This window comes from Taudactylus pleione, unplaced genomic scaffold, assembly GCF_031769625.1.
Source record: "Taudactylus pleione unplaced genomic scaffold, aTauple2 ptg000017l, whole genome shotgun sequence".
Taxonomy (NCBI): Eukaryota; Metazoa; Chordata; class Amphibia; order Anura; family Myobatrachidae; genus Taudactylus; species Taudactylus pleione.
Genome location: NW_028284419.1, coordinates 365255 through 375911, shown reverse-complemented (window position 1 = coordinate 375911; position 10657 = coordinate 365255). Strand labels below are relative to the sequence as shown.

The 10657-nt window shown below is 49.2% G+C and overlaps 1 pseudogene; it reads right to left on the bottom strand.

The window, feature by feature from the left end:
- Positions 1 to 4476: 4476 nt before the first annotated feature.
- Positions 4477 to 7093, bottom strand: LOC148540738 (uncharacterized; annotated as a pseudogene).
- Between the last annotated feature and the right edge of the window lie 3564 nt (positions 7094 to 10657).

The following is a 10657-nucleotide window of genomic DNA, read 5'->3' as shown; positions in this document are numbered from 1 at the left end:
GACGGAGGACAAGATCTCTGCTTTACAGTCAAGGGTGCGCAGTTGTCTGCACAGCCGCCGGGTGTCCTTACACTCGGCGATGAGGTTACTGGGCTCCATGGTGTCGGTGTTCGACATGGTGGAATACGCCCAGTTTCACTCCAGACCTCTGCAGCACCTGATCCTGTCCAAGTGGAACGGGCTGCCTCAGTCTCTGAAGCTCCAGACGATTGTGCTCACCCCGGAGGTTCGCCTGTCCCTTGCATGGTGGTTAAAGACGACCCACCTCAACAAGGGACGTCCGTTCTGGGTTCCAAATTGGGTCCTGTTGACAACGGACGCCAGTCTTCGGGGCTGGGGAGCAGTTTCGGGTCCACACTTGTTCCAGGGCAGGTGGACACCGACAGAAGCGGAGCTTCCAATAAATATCTTGGAACTCCGTGCGGTCTTCAATGCTCTCCTGCAGGCACAGCGGTTTCTCCAGGGTCACCCGGTGCAGGTCCAGTCGGACAATGCTACCACCGTGGCCTACATAAACAGGCAAGGAGGAACTCGCAGTCGGGCGGCTCTCGTAGAGGTCTCTCGGATCCTGGTTTGGGCGGAGCGCAATCTTCCGGCCATATCAGCGGTCTTCATCCCGGGAGTGCTAAATTGGGAGGCGGACTTTCTAAGTCGCCAGGACGTTCATCCAGGGGAATAGTCCCTGCACCCGGACGTTTTTCAACTACTGGTGGACAGGTGGGGTCTTCCAGAAATCGACCTCATGGCGTCCCGGCACAACAACAAGTTGCCGGTGTACGGGTCTCGCACAAGAGACGAAGGGGCGTCTCTGGTGGATGCTCTGTCCGTCCGGTGGACGTTCAGGTTTGCATACCTGTTCCCTCCGGTCTCCCTTCTTCCACGGGTAATCCGGAAATTCAAACAGGAAGGAGGGACGCTCCTGTTGATAGCTCCCGCGTGGCCCAGACGGCACTGGTTCTCAGACCTTCAGGGTCTGTCCGTGGACAGTCCTCTGCGGTTGCCGCTACGACCGGACCTTCTGTCTCAGGGTCCTTGTCTTCACCCGGACCTGACTCGGCTGTCTTTGGCGGCGTGGCTGTTGAGACGGCCATGCTGAGGTCCTGGGGGTTTTCCAGCTCTGTGGTGCGTACCATGTTACGAGCTCGGAAACCGTCTTCCGCGAGGATATACCATCGAGTGTGGCATACGTTCTTCCAGTGGTGTCGACCGAGAGGTTATGCACCGCGGGAGTTTCGTCTGTCTCGGATTCTCGCCTTCCTGCAAGCGGGACTAGATCATGGGCTTCGCCTTGCTTCTTTGAAGGTACAGGTTTCGGCCCTATCTGTCTGGTTTCACCGTAGGATTGCTACAATCCCGGATGTGCGCACCTTTATGCAAGGTGTTCTCCGTATTCAGCCGCCCTTTGTTCCACCTGTGGCGCCTTGGGATTTGGCTGTGGTCCTGAGGGCTCTCCAAGGACCGCCGTTTGAACCACTGGGCTCAGTGGATATTAAATGGCTAACAGCTAAGACTGTTTTCCTTCTGGCCGTTGCTTCAGCCAGACGTGTTTCTGAGTTAGGGGCTCTTTCTTGTAGACCCCCTTTCTTGGTTTTTCATGGGAACAGGGCAGTGCTCCGCACTCGGCCCGAGTTTCTTCCCAAAGTTGTTTCCCAGTTTCATGTTAACGAGGAAATAGTTGTTCCGGCCTTTAACTCACCGGGTCTTTCCGTGGGTGAGGCCTCTTTGGATGTTGTGCGGGCCTTAAGGACTTATGTTGACCGCACTTCTTTGTTTAGGAAGTCGGACGCTTTGTTGTCCTCTATGGCTTCTGTAAAAAGGGTTGGCCTGCTTCAAAGCAAACTTTGGCAGCCTGGATCCGTATGGCTATTTCTGAAGCTTATCTTCATGAAGGCCTACCGGTCCCTCCTTCTCTGAAGGCTCATTCCACTAGGTCTGTGGGTCCTTCGTGGGCAGCTCGACGTGGTGCCTCGGCAGTTCAGATCTGCAAGGCTGCTACGTGGTCTTCTGTCCATACCTTCGTGAGGTATTACAGGTTTGACACCTTCGCCTCTCAGGATGCTTCCTTCGGGCGGCGGATTCTCCTTTCTGCACAGGAGCGTCCCCACCCTTAAAGGATACTGCTTTGGGACATCCCCAAGGTATCCTGTGGATACCCTATGGACCCTGAAGTAGAAAATATGAGATATGGTAAGAACTTACCCTTGTTATCTCTATTTCTACGAAGTCCATAGGGTTCCACAGGACTCCCGCCCTGTCGCACCTGTGCTGCAGATGGGCTTTGCTCTGGTCACCAGTTTTCCGTCTCCCTCTGGTGAGAATGTGATTCTTGTATGTGTCCAGATCTTTGTTCTCTCTCTTCCTTCTCCTCCTCCGGCCTATGGCTTGGTAACTAACTGAGGTGCCTTGGCCCGGGGGCGGGGTATAGGAGGGGGACCTAGTGCATCCTGGGAGGCTGAAAGCTTAACTCTTTGGTGCCCTGCGACTGACGTCACACCTATACCCCAAGGTATCCTGTGGAACCCTATGGACTTCGTAGAAATAGAGATAACAAGGGTAAGTTCTTACCATATCTCATATTATCCTTCCTTGGGGATCTCTCGCAGTAGTTCTGTCAAAGGTGCAGCTAGTTTGGCAATGTCTTGGATGAACCTTCGATAATACCAGACGAACCCCAGAAAATGACGGATGTCTTTCACTGTCTGGGGGGTGGGCCACTCTCGAACCTCCTTGGTTTTCTCTGGATCAGGTGCCACCCCACTGGCGTTTACGATGTGGCCTAGGTACTGAACCTGTGGTTTCAGGAGATAGCATTTGGATGGTTTAAGTTTAAGGCCTTACTTCATTAGCTACTGAAACACTTCCCGCAGGTGATGGAGGTGGTCCGCATACGTCTTGGAGAATATAATCACATTGTCGAGGTAAAGAAGGACTGTCTCGAAATTTCTATGTCCTAAGCAATGCTCCACCCACTGGGAGGTCGCCGGGGCATTACAGAGGCCAAAGGGTATGCGTGTGAATTCGTTGAAACCCATGGGCGTGGTAAAGGCGGTCTTTTCTACATCATTGTCAGCCATTCGGACCTGCCAATAACCGCTAGTCAAATCCAGTGTTGAGAAGTATTGAGCCAATTTAGGGCGGTTAAGGACTCCTCTACACGAGGTAAGGGATACGCATCTCGATGGGTGGTGCTATTCAGCCTCTGGTAATCTACACCGAAGCATAACTGTCTGTTTTTCTTTCGGACCAGGATCATTGGGGCTGCCCATGGGCTGTGGCTCTCGCGAATAATCCCATTCAATTTTGTGTCTTCCAACATCTCACGGACAGGTTGGTACAGTGCCAGCGCCAACGGCCTATGTCTCTCTTTGATGGGAGGTATGTCCTTCATGAGGATCCTGTGCTGGATCTTCGTGACAACTCCTAGACTCCTAGATCAGTAGATGTTTGCTGAATGCCTCATCATGTTCCCTTACCACTGCCAGGACTCCTTGCTTTTGTTCTACTGATATTTCGGTGTCCCTGATCTGCACTTCTTCCCACCACCTTTCTGTTGGGCCAGCTTGACTCTGACTAAGGACAGTTGTGTTACACTGTTCACTCTGGGGCCATGGGTGCAACAAGTTTTGAAACGTTGTCCACCATAGTCGGGCTAACCGCTGGTTGCCAAAGAGCTTTAGGGTGGTTATGTGGGTTCAGGACTCACACAGGGACCCTTCCATCTTTGACTGTTACCAAGGCACTGGCGACCACTACATCACTTCGATCCCACACTAGACAAGGTTCGATTAGGGCCTCGTACTTTTGCCAATTCGGGCCACAGCGGGTTTTTCCCCACAGGATCGTCTCTGAATTCGGCTGCAGTTTCACTGGCCTTTCCTCGGTTAACCGGACTTTACCGACCTCCTTGGTAGGTTGTACAAATCGCTGATGCCCCTGCAACACCTTGAGGGTTTTCTGGAGGACACGCTGACCTTGCAAGGTGGTGTTCGTCAGTTCCCCTTTGAGCATTGCTACTAGTTCATCCGGGCACTGTTGCAAGATATTCATCCCAAAGATGATAGGGGGTACTTTAGTTTCGCTGGTATCCATTATTAAACACCCCTGCCTGGGCAATGATGTCTTTCCGATCTTCACATTGGCCTCCCAGTACCCGACGCATGAGATTTCTAAACCATTGCTGGCTATTAGATGAAGCCAAGAGGGGTGAGCGGTAGTAGCAGGGGATCATTGCCCCAATTTCTTCGAAGAGTGGTCAGCTGTATCATCATAACTTGTGACTCAGTGTCCACCATAGCAAGCATTTCCATGCCATTTATGGTGACAGGGATGATTGGACATTGTCCGATATATTGAGGCCTCCATTCTGCCGGTCTGGCTCTATTGCATCTGTTCTCCCCGAGGTTCTTCCCCCGGGGCATTGGAGTTTAAGTGATCTGCGCTTGTGCATTGCCTCTCCACATGACCGGCTCCTCTGCATCATCTGCAGATGGTGCATCCCTGTCCGTCAAATTGATCGGTGGGTCTACGTTCAGATCCCCTGGGTGAGTTCCACCACTCTCCTGTCGATCTATTCCGTTCTGATCTCCACCTGGGTTCGCTTGTAGCAGGCATCTGCTGACTAGGCATCTTTCGCATCTCCCGCTGCATTTCAGTCATCCCTACCGTCAGCTCTTCCAGCTGCTTTTTCAATGTTTTTATAGGGTTGGTAGTAGGGATCTGACCTCCTTGGGTCACTGTGTCCTTCTTCCGCACTAGTTGTTCTGTACTAGGTGCCATGGCCCCCTGTGAGTCAGCGCATTCCCGGAATTATGGCATTTCAGGAAACTCTTCATCCTGTTTGGTATTGTTACCGGGTACTGTAATGGCTGCTGCCTTAAAGTCACAGAAAAGGTTGGTCTGACATCTGCCTCTTTAATAAGCGTATTTGCGTTCGGACTCCTTCGCCTAGTGCCCTCTCGATGAGCCGGGTGGTAAGCATTTCATCTGGTTTTCTTACCTCCTCTTTGTCGGCTGCCTGTACTGCCTTTAAGATGTCCTGCAGGCTCCATGCGTAGTATCGTAGGATCTCCCTCGGTTTCTGTTTCTGCGCGTAGAATTTGATTTTAAGATCTGGGATTGCTCGTTTTTCAAACGTCGTTATAGTCATTCTAGCACTTGTTCTACACCTGTTTTTTCCTCAGCTGGCCATCAGGACACCTCCCTGAGTGCGGAACCTTTCAGTTGGCCAATCAGGATCTCAACTTGTTGATCACCCAGGGTATACGGTCGGACCACTGACTTGATTTTGCTCTGGAACTCAGTGAAGGTGTTCCCCTCAGACTTCAAGCCATCCCCGCTATACGTTGGCATCCAAGGTGCTCCAAAGTAGTATGGTAATGTTATCGGGTTGCCTTGTACTGCTGGGGCCGGTGCTAGTACTGGCGCAGTACTGGTGCCCCCCCTCTTTTGTCACTGGCTGGCATGTCTCCCGCTGCTTGTTGTTCTTGCGCCATTCTTGCCTAGGTTTTCAATCCTGTTCGGTATTACGCCAATTGTAACTCCCTGGGTAGGTTGTAGTGCAAGTTGGTACTAACTGGGAATTCACGTGTGAATGGACAGTTCTAGTCGAGTTCTTTGAGAGGTGGAAGAGTCTTGCTTCAGAACTTCTGATGATGAACACTCCTATAGGTCTAGGAGCACCACGGATTACTGAGGGACTCAAAGGCAGGTTAATTCACCTCAACACATTTAAATAACTAGCCGTTTCGAGGAATGAGGCAACAGACCACTGTGTAAAACTGTAGTTTTGTATTTTAGGTACACTGACATAATATAATAATCAAATACACAATAAAGAGGGAATGGACACAAGATACACAGTCTTAACTCTGGTACTCTTAATGACTATCATGCCACACTAATCAATGCAGTAGTAAATTCAATACCCTTCACTGTAAACCACTCACCAATTGAAACGATGAGAAGTATATACAATATATATATATGCATATATATGAGTGTGTAAGTTCTTCCCGCATTGCTGTGGTTGCCAATAACTTCCTTAAACGGCAGGAGGATTGAGTAGGGGAATTTGGTCCCGAGAGGGTGTGAGTTCGTAACTTGCAAAGGAATTGCTGAGCTTTATGGCGATTCACGCTGTTTACCTCCCATCCGCGCAATAAATGGCAGGATAATTAATTGCGTGACAAATAGTCTCTTTTGATCTGACGTGAACATGTAATAACACAGGTGTTATAACTATTTCAAGAGTGGAGATGATTGGGGAAAGTCAAGCCTACAATGTTACTCTTTGACACAAGGTGGCGCTGTTCCCTTTTACTGTTCCTCCCAGGTTATGGTTGAAGCACTAAATTCACAGTGATTTGTCCATGTGACAGGGAATCCTCCTGGCTAGCCTGACTGGAATCTCAGTAGCACATCAAAACAAAAGAGTAATTTTGGATTACCAGCACTATGTATTTTGTCCACAGACTGCTATTGTGGTTAAAGTCTATACCGGGCAGGATGTTATTCAGGTGACCTGTGTTCCTTCTTATGCCTCTATGGCAACTATGAGGAATGTCCCTTGGCAATGGGGGTGATCACAAGCAGAGGTGTGATTGTCTTACCCGAGTCCACCAACAGTCGCGGTATGGCTCCTTATCGCAGCTTCGTGGGACGGCCGGAATCTGGTCTTCCCAGCAGTTGCCTGGACCACCGCTACCCAGTGGGTCTCAGGGCTGCTTCGGCCACTTCTGCAGGTCTCCCGTTCCAGGGATAGTGCTGCTGAGCTGTTGTTCCGGGTGCAAGCGGCTGATGCTCTGTCTCCCAAGTCTGTGGTTCGGCTGCGTACACGTCACTCACTGATGATGTGGAAAGTACAGGTTTCACACTGAGCTGCTGCTGTGGCTGCACACAACGGCCAATGCCTCAAGCATGCTTTTCTTCCCAGCACTCCTCGCTGATACAATCCATGCTGGATCTGCTCACCTCCCAGCCTATGCAGGAGCTGTCTCACCTCTTCTGCAGATCCAGGGTAACATTCTATATCTTGGCTTCCCACGCTTGGGGCACCCAAATAGCTGCAGGCAACAAGCAAGGCAGCTGGCATCATTGTATTGCCTGGAAGCCACGTTAACCCTTGGTATGGGAGGTAACATTAGCCCTTCCCAGGCTTGGGGATATTCCTGGGGGGTTACACTACCCTACCACGGCGCTGCAGGGAAGGAACCAGGCGCCCGCTGTAATATAATCTAAGTGGGCATCTGGCTTGGAGCCTCCCTGCAGCGCTGGGCTGGAGGACACTGGCAGTGGGTGCAGCGGCGCACCCGGTGCACGTGCACCTCCAGCCCCCCACTAGTTGCGGCCCTGTTTACTGTCGAAGTTGGATAATTGGCTGAGACAGAATCTGTTCAAATTAAAATCTGCACAACGCCATTTTGCGAATGGCCGCAAGACGCCATATTGCAAATGGCCACCCAGCGCCATTTTAGCGAATCTCACACATAAGTACATATGGTGATGCTATTATTTAGTGTCATGCGATTCCCACACAATAGAACAATGTTAAAAGTCCCCATTATATAAATGCATACATTGATATAAACATATAATATGATCAACCCTGCAAAACACGTACCACGGTGTACTTCACAAACACGTAGACGCACAATGCTAACTAGCATCTTTTCTTAATACCCCAATACTTACACACTGCACACTTACATAAAAAGGTTCCCTAGCATAAAGGTTAATATTTAAGGTTTTATTCATTATCAGTAATGTTGTGAAATACATGTTATTTGATATCTAAGGTTTAGTGCATGATAAGCAGACCGTGTTTGCTGTCATTCTAAACCACTGTGTCTTTGAAGATTTCCGGTTCCATCGGTGAAGAAATTGCAACATGTGTCTGCAAATTATGGATCATAGAGAGTTAGGCATTAAAATGTACCCTGTAATGCAGCAGGAAAATTGACACAAAAAGCTGTTGGAGGCTGGATTGTGACCATACGAACTGACCTATTAACTGTACTGTAACAGAAGAACCAGGAAGAAGCACCAATGGAATCATGCCAACCTGTTCTATTGTATTGCCTATCTCTGTAAGAGTATATATGCAGGCTCTCTGAAACTAGATGGCAGTCATCTTTCTTTGCTGTTGACGGAGGTTTCATCTTTGATGCCGGGATCTGGATCCAGGGTGCATGCGTATGTAACGACTGTACCTTGTGACTGTATAATTTGTTTGCGCTAATTGTATTTTGATCACAGCGTGTAACCATCCGCTTTTTGTTGAATAATATCATAATATCTTTTTGTGCTTTGGGACCACAATCAAAGTCTGAAAGCAATTATTTCTTGTTCGACTCATAATGCTAAATAGCGACATTTTCAGAGTGTATTGATAGGTAGGAATAGATAGTTGGGGGCTCGCAGAGTGAAATCATGCTACCGGTCACACGGTAACACACGGTCATTGATCTCTCAGCAAAAGGGTGGAGGTGCCATACGCAGGAAAGAACACATTGTGCCTTCAAATACCTGCTACCACTTTGTTGCTGAGAGCCCACTACCCGTTATTGTGTGAGTTCAAGGAGCGCTGATTAGAATCCAGGGACAAGGGAGGAAAAAGATTGTTTTCCTTCGTTGATAGAATTTTATGTTAATAGGGGAAGTCGCACAATAGCGTATGGGTAATAATACGTTTTGTGTAGTGGTCGCATTATTGTGTATGCGACTAGTCGCACAATAGCATATACGTATTTCCTGTATTGCTGCCACATGTTTAAACAAAGCTGTTGAGATTGCATTGTGATATTGATAGCATGATAGCATAGTTGTAAATATCTTAGTCGGTGTTGCCATAATCTAAGAAAACATTTATTTTTCTGTGCAGGAAAAGGGTGTGTAACAGTGAACGTGTGTTGGTAGGGGTAACATGTTCCCTAGCTAGGGGTATCGTAGGACCCTTAGGTGCTACCGAAGTCTATACACATTGCAGGTGTAGTTGTTGTCTTGTTGTAGTTATCGGCTCTCAGTGTGATTGCAGCATCCAGTGATCAGTTAGGGTTATTGGGCATTGTGATTGAACCACACAGTTGTGGAAAATTGTGATTGTGAACTGAGCAGAGGGTGGACGAAATCACTGAAAAGGGTAGGTGTTATTGGAATGCCTACATGCTAGCAGTGGAAAGTACTCAAAAAGGGCTTAGGTGCTTGGAAGCAGCCTGGCTATTCTTCCATAGGTGTGTGTATGCATCCTGTTAATATCGTCCACAGGTAAGTGAAAGTAGCCTTGACATTCTTTCACCGATTTAAATCTCTATTGAAAAGTTTAGTATTATTTTCCCAAGATGTGAGCCAAGCAAACGGTAGTGATGTTAGATGATGTGCTGCGTTTGGAATACTAGGTACGGTGCTTATGCAACTAGGTACTGTGATGTATGGTTTAAAATGACGAGGAAGAGTGTGAAACCGTTTCGCAGAATTGGCAGCTTTGATAAGGAGGTATTGAACAATGTCCGAGATAGCATCTGCATGGTGCACTCTCGAATGAAATAGATAAAGTATAGCGATTGTTTAAAGCTATGGCAGCACGAGGGGGATACGTGGCTTAAGGGTGTGCACGCGACGCAAACTAGCATCGCGAGCACAATGCAGGAGAGTGCGCACACAGCGCTAAGTAGCATTGCGTGCACTCCGCAACATAGCATGCACAGCAAGGTAGCATTGTGGAAGGTACTGCCAGTGGTTCACGCGCACCACCACCGCCCTATGCAGATGGGGGTGGAGATACAGTCGATGTAAAAACTCATAAAAATGTAACCTGTACCCTCTCTTGAGTAATTATAAGGAAAATGTTTATGATGCGGATGATGAAGCTGTTGTTATGTCGGCCATTTCCCATGCCATGCAAATGTTAGATGCTCCATCACAACGAGCATGGGTGGTGGCCCCATCTTCATCAGTGGTAGTACAGGAAGTGTTAACATCCACTGCACCCATAGAGGAATTTGTTAACCCTATAAGGAGCAGTAATAGACTAAGGATCTCATTCAGACCCGGTCGCAAGCGCCGATGCGCTCGCATCCGGGTCGATGGTCCCCACAGAGCATGCGCATGATGGAGCTGGCTACATTGTGCGCATGTGCGAAACCCAGCTAGCGACGGGTGCTCCGTCGCTAGGGGTCTCGTAGCAGACAGGGCGAGCTGTCGATGTTGAGTGACAGCTCGCCGTGTTTGCTGGGCGGGCTGGGGGCGTGCCTGGCCAAATGGAGGCATTCCAGTCAGAACGCTTGCCATTTGGGGGCGGCCCTACTGACATCATTGATGTCAGAGCAAACAGAGCAGGAAGTTCCCTGGGGCTTACGAGTGCCCAGACCCAACCTTAGGGTCTGGTCGTAAGCCCCGATGGTTGCGATGGTGATGACCATCATGACCATCACCTTCATCGCAAGCTAAGCTGTGGGTGGTAACCCACAGCTTAGCTTGCAACCTGGAGGCAGCACTTCAAAACAAGAAGTGCCCGCCCTCATTCAGAGTGAGCGATCGCTTCTTGCGATCGACTCTGAATGAGGACCTAAATCCCCAGCCAGGTAACAAGGTCAAAGGTAATAGTGTGGCTGGTATCCATCCCATTCGGACAATAACTGTTCCCAATGGGAATCCGGATGCA